At 45.7% G+C, this 24,356-nt stretch overlaps 1 long non-coding RNA gene across 1 annotated transcript in view; it reads left to right on the forward strand.

Moving 5' to 3' along the window:
• LOC120028171 overlaps positions 1 to 23,916 on the forward strand; it is a 122,892-nt gene extending 98,976 nt beyond the window's left edge. Inside the window, exons 2-3 of the long non-coding RNA XR_005473402.1 lie at positions 7,235 to 7,300; positions 23,201 to 23,916. This is a non-coding gene — a long non-coding RNA (uncharacterized LOC120028171). The remainder of the gene's footprint in view (positions 1 to 7,234; positions 7,301 to 23,200) is intronic.
• The last annotated feature ends 440 nt before the right edge of the window (positions 23,917 to 24,356 follow it).

The following is a 24,356-nucleotide window of genomic DNA, read 5'->3' on the forward strand; positions in this document are numbered from 1 at the left end:
GGAGAGAGAGAGATGTAGCAGATGGGTTCTGGCTGTTTACTTAGGGACAAAACCCTCCTATTGGGTTCACACTACACACAGAACACCAAACAACTGCTAATTGTTGCTCATGATTGCAATGTATTGTTATTGGGAAAGGAAGAGGAGGAGAGAGGAAGAGGAGGAGAGATGAAGGGTTAGAGGAGGAGAAGGAGAGATGGAGGGTTAGAGGAGGAGGAGAGATGAAGGGTTAGAGGAAGAGGAGAGATGAAGGGTTAGAGGAGGAGGAGAGATGAAGGGTTAGAGGAGGAGGAGAGATGAAGGGTTAGAGGAAGAGGAGGAGGAGAGATGAAGGGTTAGAGGAGAGATGAAGAGGAGGAGAGATGAAGAGGAGGAGGAGGAGAGATGGAGGGTTAGAGGGGGAGGAGGAGAGATGGAGGGTTAGAGGAGGAGGAGAGATGAATGGTTAGAGGAGAGATGAAGAGGAGGAGAGATGAAGAGGAGGAGAGATGGAGGGTTAGAGGAGGAGAAGGAGAGATGGAGGGTTAGAGGAGGAGGAGAGATGAAGGGTTAGAGGAAGATGAGGAGGAGGAGAGATGGGGGGTTAGAGGAGGAGGAGAGATGAAGTGTTAGAGGAAGAGGAGGAGGAGAGATGAAGGGTTAGAGGAGAGATGAAGAGGAGGAGAGATGAAGAGGAGGAGGAGGAGAGGGGGAGGAGGAGAGATGGAGGGTTAGAGGAGGAGGAGAGATGAATGGTTAGAGGAGAGATGAAGAGGAGGAGGAGGAGAGATGGAGGGTTAGAGGAGGAGAAGGAGAGATGGAGGGTTAGAGGAGGAGGAGAGATGAAGGGTTAGAGGAAGAGGAGGAGAGATGAAGGGTTAGAGGAGAGATGAAGAGGAGGAGAGATGAAGAGGAGGAGGAGGAGAGATGGAGGGTTAGAGGAGGAGGAGGAGGAGAGATGAAGGGTTAGAGGAGGAGAAGGAGTAGAGATGTATGGTTAGAGGAAGAGGGGGAGAGATGAAGGGTTAGAGGAAGAGGAGGAGAGATGAAGGGTTAGAGGAAGAGGAGGAGAGATGAAGGGTTAGAGGAAGAGGGGGAGAGATGAAGGGTTAGAGGAAGAGGAGGAGAGATGAAGGGTTGGAGGAAGATGAGGAGGAGAGATGAAGGGTTAGAGGAAGAGGAGGAGGAGAGATGAAGGGTTAGAGGAAGAGGAGGAGGAGAGATGAAGGGTTAGAGGAGGAGGAGGAGAGATGGAGGGTTAGAGGAGGAGGAGTAGAGATGGATGGTTAGAGGAAGAGGGGGAGGAGAGATGAAGAGGAGGAGGAGAGATGGATGGTTAGAGGAAGAGGAGGAGAGATGAAGGGTTAGAGGAAGAGGAGGAGAGATGAAGGGTTAGCGGAGGATGAGGAGAGATGGATGGTTAGAGGAAGAGGAGGAGAGATAGAGGGTAAGAGGAAGAGGAGGAGAGATGAAGGGTTAGAGGAAGAGGAGGAGAGATGAAGGGTTAGAGGAAGAGAAGGAGAGATGGAGGGTTAGAGGAAGAGGAGGAGAGATGAAGGGTTGGAGGAAGATGAGGAGAGATGGAGGGTTAGAGGAAGAGGAGTGGTCACTGAATGGTTTGATGCGAATGAAAAGGTCTCCGTCACCAAATCTCAACCCAATTGAACACTTATGGGAGATTCTGGAGCGACAAATAAGCAAAGAGAAACGGCAAGAACAGCTCAAATAAGCAAAGAGAAACGACAGTCCATCATTACTTTAAGACATGAAGGTCAGTCAATACGGAACATTTCAAGAACTTTGAACGTTTCTTCAAGTGGAGTTGCAAAAACCACAAAACGCTATGATGAAACTGGCTCTCATGAGGACCGCCACAGGAAAGGAAGACCCAGAGTTACCTCTGCTGCCGAGGATACGTTCATTAGAGTTACCAGCCTCAGGAATTACAGCCCAAATAAATGCTTCACAGAGTTCAAGTAACAGACTCATCTCAACATCAATTGTTCAGAGGAGACTGTGTGAATCAGGCCTTCATGGTTGAATTGCTGCAAAGAAACCACATTTGGGATTACAGCTGGAAACATGTAGGGATTACAGTTTGTTGGGATTACAGATGGAAACATGTAGGGATTACAGTTTGTTGGGATTACAGCTGGAAACATGTAGGGATTACAGTTTGTTGGGATTACAGATGGAAACATGTAGGGATTACAGTTTGTTGGGATTACAGCTGGAAACATGTAGGGATTACATACTGGCACAATGAGAGATTGAAAATGTAATTGAAGACACATGCCAGCTGGTCTGGCATGCTTTGAGAATGCTCCCTGGTATTCCGTCTGGCCCGGCAGCCTTGCAAGTGTTTACCTGTTTAAAGTTTTACTCTACATCGGCCACGTGGAGCGAAATCGACACTGTCATCCGCAACAACGGGGGGCTTTTCACGCAAGACTCAGTGTTGTATTCGTCGAAGCCAGCAAGTTGATGTGAGATGTTAATATGTTTCAGTTGTTGGCCAGTTTCCAATCATAGTAGAGGAGAGAGAGAAAAGGAAAGGGAGAGAGGGAAAGGAAAGGGAGAGGAGGAAAGGAAAGGGAGAGGAGGAAAGGGAGAGGAGGAAAGGAAAGGGAGAGGAGGAAAGGGAGAGAGGAGGAAAGGAAAGGGAGAGAGGAGGAAAGGGAGAGGAGGAAAGGAAAGGGAGAGGGGGAAAGGAAAGGGAGAGGGGGAAAGGGAGAGGAGGAAAGGAAAGGGAGAGGAGGAAAGGAAAGGGAGAGGAGGAAAAGGAGAGAGGAGGAAAGGAAAGGGAGAGGGGGAAAGGAAAGGGAGAGAGGAGGAAAGGGAGAGAGGAGGAAAGGGAGAGAGGAGGAAAGGAAAGGGAGAGGAGGAAAGGGAGAGAGGAGGAAAGGAAAGGGAGAGGGGGAAAGGAAAGGGAGAGGAGGAAAGGGAGAGAGGAGGAAAGGAAAGGGAGAGAGGAGGAAAGGAAAGGGAGAGGAGGAAAGGAAAGGGAGAGGGGGAAAGGAAAGGGAGAGGGGGAAAGGGAGAGGAGGAAAGGAAAGGGAGAGGAGGAAAGGAAAGGGAGAGGAGGAAAAGGAGAGAGGAGGAAAGGGAGAGGAGGAAAGGAAAGGGAGAGAGGAGGAAAGTAAAGGGGAAGAGGAGGAAAGGAAAGGGAGAGGAGGAGGAAAGGGAGAGGAGGAAAGGAAAGGGAGAGAGGAGGATAGGAAATGAAAGGGAGAGGAGAAAAGGAAAGGGAGAGGAGGAAAGGAAAGGGAGAGAGGAGGAAAGGAAAGGGGAAGAGGAGGAAAGGTAAGGGAGAGGAGGAAAGGAAAGGGAGAGAGGAGGAAAGGAAAGGGAGAGGAGAAAAGGAGTCAGTGGGTGAGAACTCAAGAGAGAGAGAGAGTTCTTCAGATCTCACTTTTCACTCTAATATATACAGAGTCTGTCTGTGTTTCTGGGGATTCCCTCACTCATTTTTCTCTCTCTCTTTTTCCCAACCTCCTTTCTCTGCGATGACGGTAGTGTAGGTATGGGGGTAGGGTTTAGGGGTGGGGGGTTGGGGGGGTTTAGGGGGGTGGGATTGGGGGTATGGTGGGGGTGGTAATGTGGGGGCTGCCCAGTGGGGCCTGGTAGTGTCATCTCAGCAGATTTATATAATCTCCCTCTCTCTCCTCCTCCTCCTTCCTCCTCCTCTTAGGAGACAGAGAGAGGGAGGAGATAGGAGGTGGGGGGGGGGGCACATCTGGACCTCATCTCAAGAGTCTGTCAGGATCAGCAGCCTGGTAGGGTCAGATCGGTCCAGTTTGGCCTGGTTAAACTCAGTCCAGTCCAGTTTGGCCTGGTTAAACTCAGTCCAGTCCAGTTTGGCCTGGTTAAACTCAGTCCAGTCCAGTTTGGCCTGGTTAAACTCAGTCCAGTCCAGTTTGGCCTGGTTAAACTCAGTCCAGTCCAGTCGAGTCTAGTTTGGCCCACTTAGACCTACATTGATGCATCAGGTGTCCAGAGAATGTCTGGTTGTTACAGGTGTCAGATCAGATGTCCACTGCCCAGACAGAGAATGTCTGGTTGTTTCAGGTGTCAGATCTGATGTCCAGACAGAGAATGTCTGGTTGTTTCAGGTGTCAGATCTGATGTCCAGACAGAGAATGTCTGGTTGTTTCAGGTGTCAGATCTGATGTCGACAGAGAATGTCTGGTTGTTTCAGGTGTCAGATCTGATGTTCAGACAGAGAATGTCTGGTTGTTTCAGGTGTCAGATCTGATGTCCAGACAGAGAATGTCTGGTTGTTTCAGGTGTCAGATCTGATGTTCAGACAGAGAATGTCTGGTTGTTTCAGGTGTCAGATCTGATGTCCAGACAGAGAATGTCTGGTAGTTTCAGGTGTCAGATCTGATGTCCAGACAGAGAATGTCTGGTTGTGTCCAAGACAGCCGATGGTCAGAATAGTTCATTACAGATAGCTCCGCACGGCTCTCATCTCATTCTGTGTGTTTGTGATTTTAAAAGGGATTCTGGAGGTCTTCCATGGCAACAGAAATGAGCGTTGGTTTAGTACCCACAGAAAACATTCCATCCATGGGAAAATAAATCAGGTTATTTATTACGACACTAAATGTAAAAAAAAAAAATAAATCCTTCTTCTAGTTGTGTCCAGATGTGTTTCATTCTACTACAGCGGCGGATCATAATGTCATATAGTGTATTTCTGTCAATAGATTTGGTAAATGGAACTTGACCCAAACAATGGAATTGCCATGGAAACTTGTGTGTGGGGTGGGGGGGGGGTCGATCTCCTCATTGCCCCCCCGGCAACATTAGCCTACATTTACTTTAGACTAGGGCTCATAGGACTAGTCAAAAAGTAGTTCACTACATAGGATGCAGATAGAGTTGTGTCTGTTAGCAGCGTGTGTTGTTAGTAGTTAATGTCTGTATGTTGTGTTTCTAAGCCAGTGTGTGTGATTGATAGGTATTGTAGGCCCGGAGCTGTTTACATTGTGTTAGTGTTCAGGAATGCAGATGGGGACAGCGATTGACTTAGGAAATTTGGAGGCAGCCAAACACAGAGTGGAAATGATAACCTAATAACGCTCGACCAACACAGTGAGGGGGGGAAACACACACGCTCAGTCACAGACAGACACACACACAATCAGTAAAACACACACACACACACACGCTAAAGCACACACACACATATTAGCCTAATAACGCTAGATGCACATTTAAGGGAACGAAGACAAAGACCACATAGGGAGAATTTAATGTTAGAAGGGAACGTTTCACTAGTCCTGTGTTTAGTCCTGTGTTTAGTCCTGTGTTTAGTCCTGTGTTTAGTCCTGTGTTTAGTCCTGTGTTTCACTAGTCCTGTGTTTCACTAGTCCTGTGTTTAGTCCTGTGTTTAGTCCTGTGTTTAGTCCTGTGTTTAGTCCTGTGTTTAGTCCTGTGTTTCACTAGTCCTGTGTTTAGTCCTGTGTTTCACTAGTCCTGTGTTTAGTCCTGTGTTTAGTCCTGTGTTTAGTCCTGTGTTTAGTCCTGTGTTTAGTCCTGTGTTTCACTAGTCCTGTGTTTAGTCCTGTGTTTAGTCCTGTGTTTAGTCCTGTGTTTAGTCCTGTGTTTCACTAGTCCTGTGTTTAGTCCTGTGTTTAGTCCTGTGTTTAGTCCTGTGTTTAGTCCTGTGTTTCACTAGTCCTGTGTTTAGTCCTGTGTTTAGTCCTGTGTTTAGTCCTGTGTTTAGTCCTGTGTTTAGTCCTGTGTTTCACTAGTCCTGTGTTTAGTCCTGTGTTTCACTAGTCCTGTGTTTAGTCCTGTGTTTCACTAGTCCTGTGTTTAGTCCTGTGTTTAGTCCTGTGTTTAGTCCTGTGTTTCACTAGTCCTGTGTTTAGTCCTGTTTAACTAGTCCTGTGTTTCACTAGTCCTGCATGTTGGAGCTTGAAGCCTAAGAATTTCACTGTACCATGCAATCACACCTGCAGCCCTGAACATGTGACCATTAAACACTCTGAACAATCTGAATATGAGTCTGTTAGTGTTAGAAGGGAGAAGGGTTAGTGTCCTGTTGCCATTGGGGTTCTCAGACTAAGTGTTAGTGTTAGAAGGGAGAAGGGTTAGTGTCCTGTTGGCATTGGGTTACTCAGAGTAAATGTTAGTGTTAGAAGGGAGAAGGGTTAGTGTCCTGTTGGCATTGGGTTACTCAGAGTAAATGTTAGTGTTAGAAGGGAGAAGGGTTAGTGTCCTGTTGGCATTGGGGTTCTCAGACTAAGTGTTAGTGTTAGAAGGGAGAAGGGTTAGTGTCCTGTTGCCATTGGGTTTCTCAGACTAAGTGTTAGTGTTAGAAGGGAGAAGGGTTAGTGTCCTGTTGCCATTGGGGTTCTCAGACTAAGTGTTAGTGTTAGAAGGGAGAAGGGTTAGTGTCCTGTTGCCATTGGGGTTCTCAGACTAAGTGTTAGTGTTAGAAGGGAGAAGGGTTAGTGTCCTGTTGCCATTGGGTTTCTCAGACTAAGTGCTGTTTGGGGTTTTAGGCTGGGTTTCTGTACAGCACTTCGAGATATTAGCTGATGTACGAAGGGCTATATAAAATAAACTTGATTGATTGATTATTTGAAAAGCAGCTGAAGGGTGACAGTCAGTCCCTCCTTCTCTCTCTCCCTGTCTCTCTCCCTCCCTGTCTCACTCCATCCCTGTCTCACTGGGCCATCTGTTCTTCTCTCCCTCCCTGTCTCTCTCCCTGCCTGTCTCTCTCCCTGCCTGTCTCTCTCCCTCCCTGTCTCTCCCTGCCTGTCTCTCTCCCTCCCTGTCTCTCTCCCTCCCTCTCTCCCTGCCTGTCTCTCTCCCTCCCTGTCTCTCTCCCTCCCTGTCTCTCCCTGCCTGTCTCTCTCCCTCCCTGTCTCTCCCTGCCTGTCTCTCTCCCTGCCTGTCTCTCTCCCTCCCTGTCTCTCCCTGCCTGTCTCTCTCCCTGCCTGTCTCTCTCCCTGCCTGTCTCTCTCCCTGCCTGTCTCTCTCCCTCCCTGTCTCTCTCCCTCCCTGTCTCTCTCCCTCCCGTCTCTCTCCCTCCATGTCTCTCTCTCTCCCTCCCTGTCTCTCTCCCTCCATGTCTCTCCCTCCCTGTCTCTCTCCCTCCCTGTCTCTCTCCCTCCATGTCTCTCCCTCCCTGTCTCTCTCCCTCCATGTCTCTCCCTCCCTGTCTCTCCCTCCCTGTCTCTCCCTCCCTGTCTCTCCCTGCCTGTCTCACTGGGTCATCTGTTCTTCTCTCCCTCCGCAGGCTGCTCTAAGTGCCTTGAAACAGCTGTCGGAGCAGGGACTGGACACGGTGGACTGCCCTATCAAGGTAAAACACGGAGCATCTATAATGCCACATAGACGCTAGTGGTTACCGACACCTTAAAAAAGAGGGGCCTCAGAATCTCGCCACAGTATATTTGTGCATTCAAATTGCTATCAATAAAATGTAATTGTGTTCGTTGTCCGTAGCTTATGCCTGCCCATAACATAACCCCACCACCACCGTGGGGCACTCTGTTCACAACGTTGACATCAGCAAGCCCGCCCACCCACACAACACCATACACTTGGTCTGCGGTTGTGAGGCTGGTTGGACATACTGACAAATTATATAAAACAACGTTGGAGGCGGTTTATGGTAGAGAAGTGAACATTCAATTCTCTGGAAACAGCTCTGGTGGACATTCCAGCATGACAATTGGATGCTCCCTCTGAGACATCTGTGGTATTGTGTTGTCTGACAAAACTGCACATTTCAGAGTGGTCTTTTATTGTCCCCAGCACAAGGTGCACCTTTGTAATGATCATGCTGTTTAATCAGCTTCTTGATATGCCACACCTGTCAAGGTGGATGGATTATCTTGGCAAAGGAGAAATGCTCACTAACAGGGATGTAAACTAATTTGTGCACAACATTTGAGAGAAATAAGCTTTTTGTTCGTATGGAAAATTTCTGGGATCTTTTTATTTCAGCTCATGAAACATGGGACCAACTCTTTCTTTAACCTGTTTCCTCTCTTTCATGCTCAGTATATATAAATACACTCATGCGCCTAAACGTGTGTGTGTGTGTGTGTGTGTGTGTGTGTGTGTGTGTGTGTGTGTGTGTGTGTGTGTGTGTTTTTCCCCCTGGTGAAAAAAGGCCAAGAGCATATTTACATGAGAGTCAAATACACGATTCACGATATAGTAGGCTGAGGTGTAGCTGTAGGCTGTATATATATGTGTGTGTGTGTGTGTCCACTCCGCTCTGCATTTACATAGAACCCCCCCCCCCCCCCCCCACCTCTCCTCCCCATGCCCCCCCCCCCCCCCCGCACCTCTCCTCCCCATGCCCCACCCCCCCCACCTCTCCTCCCCATGCCCCACCCCCCCACCTCTCCTCCACATGTCCTGCCGCTGGCCGCCTAACGCTTTGCATGATGGTTATCTGTCTGTCACCACTACACCAGAGTCTGGTCATGGGCCAACCAGTCACACACAACCACTCCACTGTGGGAAACACATGGCTCCGTCCACGGAACCTTCCGTGTCACCCTCCAGGAACGGCGCCAGAAGGAATCAGGCGTTTGATTTTCATAGTGGGCACGTTTTTTTTTTTTTCACGGGACTTCCTATGTGGGCATCCATGTGCGTGCAACTTTTTTAAAGCGTTTTTTTTATATAGTAAAGACATGTAATTTAACTGTAAAAATGTATTGCCTTTTAAATTGGAACGAACACAACCAGTCATGATGTTTTCATCAGATTGTCAAACAAATCACTTCATGTGGCGGTGCAAGTTTGGGGAAGCTTACAATTCATCCTACTATTTATCCTACCATTTATCCTACCATTTATCCTACCATTTATCCTACCATTTCTCCAGATCTACGCACCAGTTATGATTTTCATATGGTAATTTTAAATAAAGGTTAAATAAAATAAATGTTAAAAAAATTATGGAACAGTTTCATTTCAAATATAACGTTTTCCTTTTTCTAAATTTGTTTAATCCCAAAGAGCTGAATTAAAATGCTACGGATCTAAAAGTTAATATTCTACTAATACCATTACACCATCCTCTGTCATGTGGACACCCCATTACACCATCCTCTGCCATGTGGACACCCCATTACACCATCCTCTGCCATGTGGACACCCCATTACACCATCCTCTGCCATGTGGACACCCTGATACACCATCCTCTGCCATGTGGACACCCTGATACACCATCCTCTGCCATGTGGACACCCCATTACACCATCCTCTGCCATGTGGACACCCCATTACACCATCCTCTGCCATGTGGACACCCTGATACACCATCCTCTGCCATGTGGACACCCCATTACACCATCCTCTGCCATGTGGACACACCATTACACCATCCTCTGCCATGTGGACACCCTGATACACCATCCTCTGCCATGTGGACACCCCATTACACCATCCTCTGCCATGTGGACACCCCATTACACCATCCTCTGCCATGTGGACACACCATTACACCATCCTCTGCCATGTGGACACCCCATTACACCATCCTCTGCCATGTGGACACCCCATTACACCATCCTCTGCCATGTGGACACCCCATTACACCATCCTCTGCCATGTGGACACCCCATTACACCATCCTCTTCCATGTGGACACCCCATTACACCATCCTCTGCCATGTGGACACCCCATTACACCATCCTCTTCCATGTGGACACCCCATTACACCATCCTCTGCCATGTGGACACCCCATTACACCATCCTCTTCCATGTGGACACCCCATTACACCATTCTCTTCCATGTGGACACACCATTACACCATTCTCTTCCATGTGGACACACCATTACACCATCCTCTGCCATGTGGACACCCCATTACACCATCCTCTGCCATGTGGACACACTGAAACACCCTGATCGACTGGCGACTAAAGACACGACAGCATGGAACTCAGAGACAGCCTATAGGCCAATGCAGCAGTAGGTCTATAACTTCCATCAGTACATAAAGACGAAAAATAAAAACAGAAAAATGTATTTTTAGGACATTTCCACTGGATAGATGATGAGATGATGGTGATCTGTGATTATCGAGGGGGGTTGAGTGTTGGAAAGACTCTTTAAATACTGTGAGGAACTATTATCATTAGCAATGGATGTTTAAAAAAAAAAAAATGATTTTGTTGACTCACTATGTGAGGTGAAGAAAAAATGAATAACAAGCACAGCTTATTAGTGGCGGACATGGTGAGTTAAGACCATCAGAAATCAGACATCCCCAAATGGGCACGTTCCTACATTTCACCAGGTTATTCAAAACTCAGGACAGGCAAGGAGGTACGGTAGGGCAGGCCCCCAAAGGCCCACCCATAACGCCTTCCCCGCCTGCTCTCTCTCTTTCTCGCCCTCTCCCTCCCTGCTATCTCGCTCTCGCTCTCTCGCCCCCTCCCTCTCCCTCCCTGCTATCTCTTCTTCCATGACAGGGAGGAGAGGAGGGAGGAACATCCAGAGAATTAAATAATTAAACAATGAATTATGTGAGTGGAAAGTCATTGGGGTGAGAGTACAGCAGGTGTAGCCCTGGGGAAAGGATCTGTCATCTTCAGCGTTAAAGATGAAGACGGAGTGAGGACAAGCTGACCAGTGCTCTGATTTACCTCATTATCACAGATAGACTGTGAATACATGACCCACTACATTATCACAAATAGACTGGGAATACATGACCCACTACGTTATCACAGATATACTGGGAATACTTGACCCACTACGTTATCACAGATAGACTGGGAATACTTGACCCACTACATTATCACAGATAGACTGTGAATACATGACCCACTACATTATCACAGATAGACTGGGAATACATGACCCACTACATTATCACAGATAGACTGTGAATACATGACCCACTACATTATCACAGATAGACTGGGAATACTTGACCCACTACATTATCACAGATAGACTGGGAATACTTGACCCACTACATTATCACAGATAGACTGGGAATACTTGACCCACTACATTATCACAGGTAGACTGGGAATACTTGACCCACTACATTATCACAGATAGACTGGGAATACTTGACCCACTACATTATCACAGGTAGACTGGGAATACTTGACCCACTGCATTATCACAGATAGACTGGGAATACTTGACCCACTACATTATCACAGATAGACTGGGAATACTTGACCCACTACATTATCACAGATAGACTGGGAATACTTGACCCACTACATTATCACAGGTAGACTGGGAATACTTGACCCACTACATTATCACAGATAGACTGGGAATACTTGACCCACTACGTTATCACAGGTAGACTGGGAATACTTGACCCACTACGTTATCACAGATAGACTGGGAATACTTGACCCACTACATTATCACAGATAGACTGGGAATACTTGACCCACTACATTATCACAGATAGACTGTGAATACTTGACCCACTACATTATCACAGATAGACTGTGAATACTTGACCCACTACATTATCACAGATAGACTGGGAATACTTGACCCACTACGTTATCACAGATAGACTGGGAATACTTGACCCACTACATTATCACAGATAGACTGGGAATACTTGACCCACTACATTATCACAGATAGACTGTGAATACTTGACCCACTACATTATCACAGATAGACTGTGAATACTTGACCCACTACATTATCACAGATAGACTGGGAATACTTGACCCACTACATTATCACAGGTAGACTGGGAATACTTGACCCACTACATTATCACAGATAGACTGGGAATACTTGACCCACTACATTATCACAGGTAGACCGGGAATACTTGACCCACTGCATTATCACAGATAGACTGGGAATACTTGACCCACTACATTATCACAGATAGACTGGGAATACTTGACCCACTACATTATCACAGGTAGACTGGGAATACTTGACCCACTGCATTATCACAGATAGACTGGGAATACTTGACCCACTACATTATCACAGATAGACTGGGAATACTTGACCCACTACATTATCACAGATAGACTGGGAATACTTGACCCACTACATTATCACAGGTAGACTGGGAATACTTGACCCACTACATTATCACAGATAGACTGGGAATACTTGACCCACTACATTATCACAGGTAGACTGGGAATACTTGACCCACTACGTTATCACAGATAGACTGGGAATACTTGACCCACTACATTATCACAGATAGACTGGGAATACTTGACCCACTACATTATCACAGGTAGACTGGGAATACTTGACCCACTACATTATCACAGATAGACTGGGAATACTTGACCCACTGCATTATCACAGGTAGACTGGGAATACTTGACCCACTGCATTATCACAGATAGACTGGGAATACTTGACCCACTACATTATCACAGATAGACTGGGAATACTTGACCCACTACGTTATCACAGATAGACTGGGAATACTTGACCCACTACATTATCACAGATAGACTGGGAATACTTGACCCACTACATTATCACAGATAGACTGTGAATACTTGACCCACTACATTATCACAGATAGACTGTGAATACTTGACCCACTACATTATCACAGATAGACTGTGAATACTTGACCCACTACTCTCTGAACTACATGGGTAGTTAATCACTCAACAGTTCTTTCTCTTTAGACACACATTTATGTCATTCCCAAATAACACCCTATTTCCGATATAGTGCACTACTTTTGAGCAGAGCCCTATGGGCCCTGGTCTAAAGTAATGCACTATATAGGGAACATGGTGCCATAGGGCCCTGGTCTAAAGTAGTGCACTATATAGGGAACATGGTGCCATAGGGCTCTGGTCTAAAGTAGTGGACTATATAGGGAACGTGGTGCCATTTGGGATGCAGACACTGCCTTGTTTTCTGGCTCAACACCAGAACTAGGCCACAGGGGTCATCCATCTCCTTGACCCAGACCCAGTACACACTGAGGAGGCCTACCTTGACGTCCCAAATGGCACCCTATTCCATATATAGGGCCCATAGGGGTCTGGTCAACCCAAATGGCACCCTATTCCATATATAGGGCCCATAGGGGTCTGGTCAAAAGTAGTGCACTGAATAGGGATTAGGATGCCGTTTGGTTGACGCAAGCTGAGAGAAAGCGCATTGGGGGGGTTAGTGAAGGGTGAATGACAGGTTTATTCGCAAACTCCACCTCCAGTGCAGAGGTCAGCGCTAGTGGAGACCGTTAGATCCAGAGGTCATAAGGTCAGCGCTAGTGGAGACCGTTAGATCCAGAGGTCATAAGGTCAGCGCTAGTGGAGACCGTTAGATCCAGAGGTCATAAGGTCAGCGCTAGTGGAGAGCGTTAGATCCAGAGGTCATAAGATCAACGCTAGTGGAGAGCGTTAGATCCAGAGGTCATAAGGTCAGCGCTAGTGGAGACCGTTAGATCCAGAGGTCATAAGGTCAACGCTAGTGGAGGCCGTTAGATCCAGAGGTCATAAGGTCAACGCTAGTGGAGGCTGTTAGATCCAGAGGTCATAAGGTCAGCGCTAATGGAGGCCGTTAGATCCAGAGGTCATAAGGTCAGCGCTAGTGGAGGCCGTTAGATCCAGAGGTCATAAGGTCAGCGCTAGTGGAGGCCGTTAGATCCAGAGGTCATAAGGTCAGCGCTAGTGGAGGCCGTTAGATCCAGAGGTCATAAGGTCAGCGCTAGTGGAGGCCGTTAGATCCAGAGGTCATAAGGTCAGCGCTAGTGGAGGCCGTTAGATCCAGAGGTCATAAGGTCAGCGCTAGTGGAGGCCGTTAGATCCAGAGGTCATAAAGTCAGCGCTAGTGGAGGCCGTTAGATCCAGAGGTCATAAGGTCAGCGCTAGTGGAGGCCGTTAGATCCAGAGGTCATAAGGTCAGCGCTAGTGGAGACCGTTAGATCCAGAGGTCATAAGGTCAGCGCTAGTGGAGGCCGTTAGATCCAGAGGTCATAAGGTCAGCGCTAGTGGAGGCCGTTAGATCCAGAGGTCATAAGGTCAGCGCTAGTGGAGGCCGTTAGATCCAGAGGTCATAAGGTCAGCGCTAGTGGAGGCCGTTAGATCCAGAGGTCATAAGGTCAGCGCTAGTGGAGGCCGTTAGATCCAGAGGTCATAAGGTCAGCGCTAGTGGAGACCGTTAGATCCAGAGGTCATAAGGTCAGCGCTAGTGGAGGCCGTTAGATCCAGAGGTCATAAGGTCAGCGCTAGTGGAGGCCGTTAGATCCAGAGGTCATAAGGTCAGCGCTAGTGGAGACCGTTAGATCCAGAGGTCATAAGGTCAGCGCTAGTGGAGGCCGTTAGATCCAGAGGTCATAAGGTCAGCGCTAGTGGAGGCCGTTAGATCCAGAGGTCATAAGGTCAGCGCTAGTGGAGACCGTTAGATCTAGAGGTCATAAGGTCAGCGCTAGTGGAGGCCGTTAGATCCAGAGGTCATAAGGTCAGCGCTAGTGGAGACCGTTAGATCCAGAGGTCATAAGGTCAGCGCTAGTGGAGGCCGTTAGATCCAGAGGTCATAAGGTCAGCGCTAGTGGAGACCGTTAGATCTAGAGGTCATAAGGTCAGCGCTAGTGGAGGCCGTTAGATCTAAACAATATTTACATTCTGATAAAGGAAGGATGGAGCCACAAAGAGGATGAGTGAGGGAGGGAGAGACACATATATATACAGAAAGACAGAGATATAGAGATAGATATAGAGAGAGAGATACAGAGATAGATAAAGAGAGAGAGAGACAGAGAGACATAGATACAGAGAGAGACAGAGATACAGAAAGAGAGATACAGAGAGAGAGAGATACAGAAAGATATAGAGATCGATACAGAGAGAGAGATATAGAGATACGGAGAGATATACAGAGAGAGATACAGAGATACGGAGAGATATACAGAGAGACACAGTGCCCTCCACAAATATTGGCACCCTTGGTAAATATGAGCAAAATGGGCTGATTGAAAAAAAAATATGTGTAATAAATATTATTGGCACCCCTAGAAATTCTTATGAGTAAAATCTAACTGAAGTTTATTCCCGTTCATATTTGACATTTTTAAGTTCACCTGAGTGATTAGGAACACTTAAGTGGTAAGCCATGACTTCTTGTTTCACTGGGGTATAGATATGAGGTGACACACAGGCCAAGTTCCCATAGTCATCCATCACTATGGGAAAGACCCGAGAATACAGTAGTGATGTGTGACAAAAGGTTGTTGAGCTGCACAAATCAAGCACCTGGAGATGTTAACAATCGGCCTGGAAGTGGACGTGTGTCTTGTTGGATTCTGGGGTAAAATTAGAAACCGAACAGTCTATATTGACCCCACGCACGGTGAGAAGTATTGTTCGAGGGGCCAAAAAATCTCCCAAGGATCCCAGCTGGAGAATTGCATACGTTAGTTGGGTCTTGGGGTCAGAAAGTCTCCAAAACTACGATCAGACGCCTCCTACGTAAACACAAGTTGTTTGGGAGGGTTGTCATAAAAAAAAGCCTTTGCTGTCATCAAACAACAAACTCAAGCGCCTACAGTTTGCCAAACGTTACTGGAACTTTAAATGGGACCAGGTTCTATGGTCAGATGAGACCGTCTTAGAGTTTCAATGGGACCGGGTTCTATGGACAGATGAGACCAACATAGAGTTTCAATGGGACCGGGTTCTATGGTCAGATGAGACCGTCTTAGAGTTTCAATGGGACCGGGTTCTATGGTCAGATGAGACCAACATAGAGTTTCAATGGGACCAGGTTCTATGGTCAGATGAGACCAACATAGAACCCGGTCCCATTGAAACTCTATGGTCAGATGAGACCAACATAGAGTTTCAATGGGACCGGGTTCTACGGTCAGATGAGACCAACATAGAGTTTCAATGGGACCGGGTTCTACGGTCAGATGAGACCAACATAGAGTTTCAATGGGACCAGGTTCTTTGTTCAGATGAGACCAACATAGAGCTTTTTGGAAACAAACACCAGAGGTGGGTTTGGTGTAGACAGAAAGATAGCCATGCAGAAAAGTACCTCATCCCCACTGTGAAGTATGGTGGTGGATCTTTGATGTTGTGGGCCTGTTTTTCTTCAAAAGGCCCTGGACAACTTGTTAGGATACATAGCATCATGGACTCCATCAAGTACCAGAAAATATTCAATCAAAACATGACTGCCTCTGCTAGGAAGCTTAAACTGGGCCGTGGTTGGATCTTCCAGCAGGACAATGATCCAAAGCACACCTCAAAATCAACACAAAAATGGTTCACTGACCACAGATTTAAGGTTTTTCCGTGGCCATCCTAGTCCCCTGACTTAAACCCCATAGAAAACCTGTGGGATGGGCTGAAGAGGAGAGTCCACAAGCGTGGACCTGGGAGTCTGAAGGATCTGGAGAGATTCTGTATGGAGGAATGGTCTCAGATTCCTTGCCATGTGTTCTCCAACCTCACTACACATTATAGGAGAAGACTCAGAGCTGTTATCTTGGCAAAGGGAGGTTGCACAAAGTATTGAATGAAAGGGTGCCAATAATTAATAATAATGTTTTATGATAAGAAATTGTTGTATTACATTTTTTCGTTCAATTATTTTACTTTAATTAAAGGTTAGATTTTATTACTTTTTTTACAGAAAGCTTGTAGTCTCCCTTCCACTAAATGATGAGGTGTAGAATAGGGAAGAGACTCGGGGGGTATGCTAATTTGGTACAGAGCCGACCTAACCCACTCTATACATTTATTCAAAACAGGAACATTTTACATTTGGTTAGAAATAAATACAGACATAATTTGAACAGAGAAAAAATTCCTCCTGTGTGCTACCTACATCCCCCCCAATAGAATCCCCATACTTTAACGATGACAGCTTCTCCATCCTAGAGGGGGAGATCAACCATTTCCAGGCCCAGGGACATGTACTAGTCTGTGGCGACCTAAATGTCAGAACTGGACAAGAACCTGACACCCTCAGCACACAGCGGGACCAACACCTACCTGGAGGTGAAAGCATTCCCTCCCCAATGTGCCCCCCCAGACACAACTACGACAAAACAACCAACAAAAATGGGTCGCAACTCCTGCAGCTCTGTCGCAGAGAACCAGAAAACCTGAGCCTACGCCTTCACTATGGTGAAACACTAAAACAATACAGAAATACACTACGAACCCACTGGATTCTCCAATTACATTGAATGAACTACAGGACAAAATACAAACCCTCCAACCCAAAAAGGCCTGTGGTGTTGATGGTATGCTACATGAAATGATAAAATATACAGACCACAAATTCCAATTGGCTATACTTAAACTCTTTAACATCATCCTCAGCTCTGGCATCTTCCCCAATATTTGGAACCAAGGACTGATAACCCTTATCCACAAAAGTGGAGACAAATTTGATGCGTCAACAGCAACCTTGGGAAAATCCTCTGCATCATCATTAAAAGCAGACTCGCACATTTCCTCAGTGAAAACAATGTCCTGAGCAAATGTCAAATTGGCTTTTTACCAAATTATCGTACGACGGACCACGTATTCACCCTGCACACCCTAATTGACAAACAAACAAAACAAAAGCAAAGTCTTCTCATTCTTTGTTGACTTCAAAAAAGCTTTTGATTCAATTTGGCATCAGGGTCTGATATACAAATTGATGGAAAGTGGTGTTGGGGGGAAAACATAAACAATTATAAAATACATGTATACAAACAAGTGTGCAGTTAAAATTGGCAAAAACACACATTTCTTTCCACAGGGACGTGGGGTGAGACAGGGATGCAGCTTAAGCCCCACCCTCTTCAGCATATATATCAACTAATGGGCGAGAGCACTAGAACAATCTGCAGCACCCGGCCTCACAATACTAGAATCTGAAGTCAAATGTCTACTGTTTGCTGATCTGGTGCTTCTGTCCCCAACCGAGGAGGGCCTACAGCAGCACCTAGATCTTCTGCACAGACTCTGTCAGACCTGGGCTCTGACAGTGAACCTCAGTAAGACATAAATAATGGTGTTGAGGTCTGGGGTCCGCTCACCAACCATGAATTCACAAAATGGGACAAACACCCAATTGAGACTCTGCATGTAGAATTCTGCAAAAATATCCTCTGTGTACAATTCATGCAGAGCAGAATTAGGCCGATACCCGCTAGTTATCAACATCCAGAAAAGAGACGTTCAATTCTACAACCACCTCAAAGGAAACGATGCCCACACATTCCACCACAAAGCCCTCACCTACAGAGAGATGAACCTGGAGAAGAGTCCCCTCAGCCAGATGGTCCTGGGGCTCTGTTCACAAACACAAACAGACCCCACAGAGCCCCAGGACAAAAACACATTTAGACCCAACCAAATTATGAGAAAGCAAAAAGATAACTATTTTACACACCGGAAAGAATCAACCAAAAAACAAAGCAAACTAGAGTGCTATCTAAACACAGCGGCAGAATTTTTCAAACAGAAATTTGCATCCTGCAGCACAAACTCCAAAAAGTTCTGGGACACTGTAAAGTCCATGGAGAATAAGAGCACCTCCTCCCAGCTGCCCACTGCACTGAGGCTAGGAAACACTGTCACCACCGATAAATCCACGATAATTGAGAATTTCAATAAGCATTTTTCTACGGCTGGCCATGCTTTCCACCTGGCCCACCCCTACCCCGGTCAATAGCCCTGCACCCCCCACAGCAACTCGCCCAAGCCTCCCCTATTTCTCCTTCACCCAAATCCAGATTGCTGATGTTCTGAAAGAGCTACAAAATCTGGACCCCTACAAATCAGCTGGGCTAGACAATCTGGACCCTCTCTTTCTAAAATTATCAGACGAAATTGTTGCAACCCCTATTACTAGCCTGTTCAACCTCTCTTTCGTGGCGTCTGAGATCCCCAAAGATTGGAAAGCTGCCGCGGTCATCCCCCTCTTCAAAGGGAGAGGCAAACTGCTACAGACCTATATCTATCCTACCCTGCATTTCTAAGGTCTTCGAAAGCCAAGTCAACAAACAGATCACCGACCATTTCGAATCCCACCGTACCTTCTCCACTATGCAATCTGGTTTCCTAGCTGGTCATGGGTGCACCTCAGCCATGCTCAAGGTCCTAAATGATATCATAACCTCCATCGATAAGAAACAATACTGTGCAGCTGTATTCATAGACCTGGCCAAGGCATTCGACTCTGTCAATCACCACATCCTCATCGGCAGACTCAACAGCCTTGGTTTCTCAAATGACTGCCTCGCCTGGTTCACCAACTACTTCTCTGATAGAGTTCAGTGTGTCAAATCGGAGGGCCAGTTGTCCGGACCTCTGGCAGTCTCTATCGGGGTGCCACAGGGTTCAATTCTCAGGCTGACTTTTTTCTCTGTATACATCAATGATGTCGCTCTTGCTGCTGGTGATTCTCTGATCCACCTCTACGCAGACGATACCATTCTGTATACTTCTGGCCCTTCTTTGGACACTGTGTTAACTAACCTCCAGACGAGCTTCAATGCCATACAACTCTCCTTCCGTGGCCTCCAACTGCTCTTAAACGCAAGTAAAACTAAATGCATGCTCTTCAACCGATCGCTGCCAGCACCTGCCCGCCCGTCCAGCATCACTACTCTGGACGGTTCTGACTTGGAATATGTGGACATCTACAAATACCTAGGTGTCTGGTTAGACTGTAAACTCTTCTTCCAGACTCACATTAAGCATCTCCAATCCAAAATTAAATCTAGAATCGGCTTCCTATTTTGCAACAAAGCATCCTTCACTCATGCTGCCAAACATACCCTCGTAAAACTGACTATCTCACCCCCAAAGCCAATTCCCCCTTTGGCCGCCTTTCCTTCCAGTTCTCTGCTGCCAATGACTGGAACGAATTGCAAAAAAAACTGAAGCTGGAGACTCATATCTCCCTCACTAACTTTATGCACCAGCTGTCAGAGCAGCTCACAGATTACTGCACCTGTACATAGCCCATCTGTAAATAGCCCATCCAACTACCTCATCCCCATACTGTTATTTTATTATATTTTTTTGCTCCTTTGCACCCCAGCATCTCAACTTGCACATTCATATTCTGCACATCTATCACTCCAGTGTTTAATTGATAAATTGTAATTATTTCGCCACCATGGCCTATTTATTGCCTTACCTCCATAATCTTACCTAATTTGCACACACTGTATATAGACTTTTCTTTCTACTGTATTATTGACTGTATGTTTGTTTATTCCATGTGTAACTCTGTGTTGTTGTTTGTGTCGCACTGCTTTGCTTTATCTTGGCCAGGTCGCAGTTGTAAATGAGAACTTGTTCTCAACTGGCCTACCTGGTTAAATAAAGGTGAAATAAAAAAATTAAAAGAATGACTGACCCAAACTTAAGGAAAGCTTTGACTATGTACAGACTCAGTGAGCATAGCCTTGCTATTGAGAAAGGCCACCGTAGGCAGACCTGGCTCTCAAGAGAAGACAGGCTATGTGCACACTGCCCACAGAATGAGGTAGAAACTGAGCTGCACTTCCTAACCTCCTGCCAAATGTATGACCATATTAGAGACATATATTTCCCACAGATCACACAGAATTTGAAAACAAATCAAACATTGATAAACTCCTTTCATACTTAAACTATTTGCACATTGTTACAACACTGTACATAGACAACAGTATAACATTTGAAATGTCTATATTCTTTTAAAACTGTTGTGAGTGTAATGTTTACTGATTGTTTATTTCTCAATGTTTATTGTCTATTCCATTTGCTTTGGGAATGTAAACATATGTTTCCCATGTCAATAAAGCCCTTTGAATTGAACTGAGAGAGAGAGAGAGATACAGGAAGAGAGAGACAGAAAAAGAGAGATACAGGAAGAAAGAGAGACAGTGACAGAGAGAAACACAGGAAGAAACAGAGAGAGCGATACAAAGATAGATATAAAGGAAGGAGAGAGACAGAAAGAGAGAGAGATATACAGAGATAGATTGAGATACATGAGGAAAGAGAAAGAGACAGGAAGAATGACAGAGAGAGAGACAGATAGGGAGATATACAGAGACAGATTGAGACAGGAAGAAGGAGAGAGAGAGAGACAGATAGGGAGATATACAGAGACATATTGAGAGACATGAGGAAAGAGAAAGAGACAGGAAGAAGGAGAGAGAGAGAGAGAGACAGATAGGGAGATATACAGAGACAGATTGAGAGACATGAGGAAAGAGAAAGAGACAGGAAGAAGGAGAGAGAGAGAGATGTATAGGGAGATATACAGAGACAGATTGAGAGACATGAGGAAAGAGAAAGAGACAGGAAGAAGGAGAGAGGGAGAGATGTATAGCCAATAGACGAAGGGTTGATGAATGTCTAAAGCATTAAAAGAGGGCCTAACGTTAGGGTTAAGGGTAGGGCCTAACATTAGGGTTAAGGGTAGGGCCTAACGTTAGGGTTAAGGGTAGGGCCTAACGTTAGGGTTAAGGGTAGGGCCTAACGTTAGGGTTAAGGGTAGGGCCTAACGTTAGGGTTAAGGGTAGGGCCTAACGTTAGGGTTAAGGATATGGCCTAACATTAGGGTTAAGGGTAGGGCCTAACGTTAGGGTTAAGGGTAGGGCCTAACGTTAGGGTTAAGGGTAGGGCCTAACATTAGGGTTAAGGGTAGGGCCTAACGTTAGGGTTAAGGGTAGGGCCTAACATTAGGGTTAAGGGTAGGGCCTAACGTTAGGGTTAAGGGTAGGGCCTAACGTTAGGGTTAAGGGTAGGGCCTAACGTTAGGGTTAAGGGTAGGGCCTAACGTTAGGGTTAAGGGTAGGGCCTAACGTTAGGGTTAAGGGTAGGGCCTAACGTTAGGGTTAAGGGTAGGGCCTAACGTTAGGGTTAAGGGTAGGGCCTGAAGTTAGGGTTAAGGGTAGGGCCTGAAGTTAGACTCAGGGTTAAGGGTCTAACTTTAGCATTAGGGTTAAGGGTCTAACGTTAGCATTAGGGTTAAGGGTCTAACGTTAGCATTAGGGTTAAGGGTCTAACGTTAGCATTAGGGTTAAGGGTCTAACGTTAGCATTAGGGTTAAGGGTCTAACGTTAGCATCAGGGTTAAGGGTCTAACGTTAGCATTAGGGTTAAGGGTCTAACGTTAGCATTAGGGTTAAGGGTCTAACGTTAGCATCAGGGTTAAGGGTCTAACGTTAGCATCAGGGTTAAGGGTCTAACGTTAGCATCAGGGTTAAGGGTCTAACGTTAGCATCAGGGTTAAGGGGCTAACGTTAACATTAGGGTTAAGGGGCTAACGTTAACAGTAGGGTTAAGGGGCTAACGTTAGCATTAGGGTTAAGGGTCTAACGTTAGCATTAGGGTTAAGGGGCTAACGTTAGTATTAGGGTTAAGGGGCTAACGTTAGCATTAGGTTTAAGGGGCTAACGTTAGCATTGGGGTTAGCATTAGGGTTAAGGGTCTAATGTTAGCATTAGGATTAAGGGGCTAACATTAGCATTAGGGTTAAGGGTCTAATGTTAGCATTAGGGTTAAGGGTCTAATGTTAGCATTAGGGTTAAGGGTCTAAAGTTAGCATCAGGGTTAAGAGGCTAACGTTAGCATTACGGTTAAGGGTCTAAAGTTAGCATTAGGGTTAAGGGTCTAACATTAGCATTAGGGTTAAGGGTCTAGCATTAGCATTAGGGTTAAGGGTCTAACATTAGCATTAGGGTTAAGGGGCTAACGTTAGCATTAGGGTTAAGGGTGTAACATTAGCATCAGGGTTAAGGGGCTAACGTTAGCATTAGGGTTAAGGGGCTAACGTTAGCATTCGGGTTAAGGGTAGGGCAGAAGTCCTCATGACAGGAACCATTCTACGTATTAAAACAGTGATTCTTTCCAGGAACAAAGGATGTATTGTGAAGATATTTAGTATAGGGCCTCAATCAATCACATTTATTTCTAAAACCCTTTTTAAATCAGCAGTTGTCTCAAAGTGCTGTACATAAAACCTAGACTTAAACCCCAAAGATCAAGTAATGTAGAAGCTAGGAAAAACTCCTAGAAAAGCAGGAACCTAGGAAGAATCCTTGAAAGGAACCAGGCTCTGAGGGGTGGAGAATAGGATTAGGTTATGGTTAGGATTAGAGGTATGGATCATGTCCCTTGACAGGATCCCTTCTATGTATTAGATCAGAAACGATTTCAATGGAGATGGGAAGGAAGGATGCATGTGTAAGGATCCATTCTAACATCTTGCTTCTCCCTCTCTCTGATTGGTCCCCCAGAGCAGCGAGGTGTGTGTCAGAGAGGACGGACACTAAACAGACTAACTCAGGCACCACCCACCACTCAGGTCGCCATGGATACAACAGGCTGTCGTCAAGGGGATGACCCCTGACTCTTCCCCGTCACCTATGACCCCTATTCCCCCACGACCGCCGCTGCATCCTGGCAACAACCTGGAACAACATGCAATGGAGTGTGTGGATGTGTACCGAGAGAAGAAAAAAATGAAATAACCGACTAACTAGAAAAAGATGGGGAAAAACCTATGAGTCTCTATGTGAAGACAACACTATCCTAACACATTACATGTATTGATCATTTACGAGGAATTTAAATTTTAAAAAATAAATACAAATATATTTAAAAAAAACTAGATTGAGTATAAACATCTAGATTTTCCCTGTTGGATAGATGTGTAATGAAATGGGTCAAACCCCAATAAAGTTGGATAGATGTGTAATGATATGGGTCAAAACCCAATATGTATATCATGCCATGAAGACAGAGGCAACATTATAGGGGGGGGGGGGGGGGGAACAAAGTTGTGTAGCTTATTTTCCCAGGGGTAATTATGTTTATTTTCTAGTTTATTCATCTAACAATGCTTGAGTACTGACTGTATTATAAAATTAGTCAATAGCAGTGCTGTGGAAGTTGTAGCTGTTGTCTTCTCATACAGTATATTCACCCAGCTTATCTTTCATGCTGATATTAATAAAAAAACACAAAAAAAATATATATTACTTAATCATCTATCTATATGGATGTGAATGACTTGCAGAAATATCATATGCACAGAAAAAGGTTTCTTCATGTGGACAAAAAGGCCATCCTGCCTGGTGTTTAGCATTCATCAATAGAGCTAGCAGGCAGGGTGAGGGTCTATTCAATTGGACGTCAGTCAATTCAAGAAGGGATTTGAAGTTAAAACAAACAACAACAAAAAAGCAAATTTTTTAACATTTATAAATAGCTTATTTTAAATTACTTGAGAAATCAATGAAAATGGATGCCATTTTGTTCAATAATTGAATTGCAATTTCAGTTTATTTCCTGAATTGACTGACCTCAATTGGAATTGAGCCCAACTCTGCTATCAGGTGACTGTGATGTGGTTAGGGGGAAGCAGCAGATTGGGCCAACCTCTCCTCTGGG

The sequence above is a fragment of the Salvelinus namaycush genome, chromosome 33 (assembly GCF_016432855.1).
Source record: "Salvelinus namaycush isolate Seneca chromosome 33, SaNama_1.0, whole genome shotgun sequence".
Classification (NCBI taxonomy): Eukaryota; Metazoa; Chordata; class Actinopteri; order Salmoniformes; family Salmonidae; genus Salvelinus; species Salvelinus namaycush.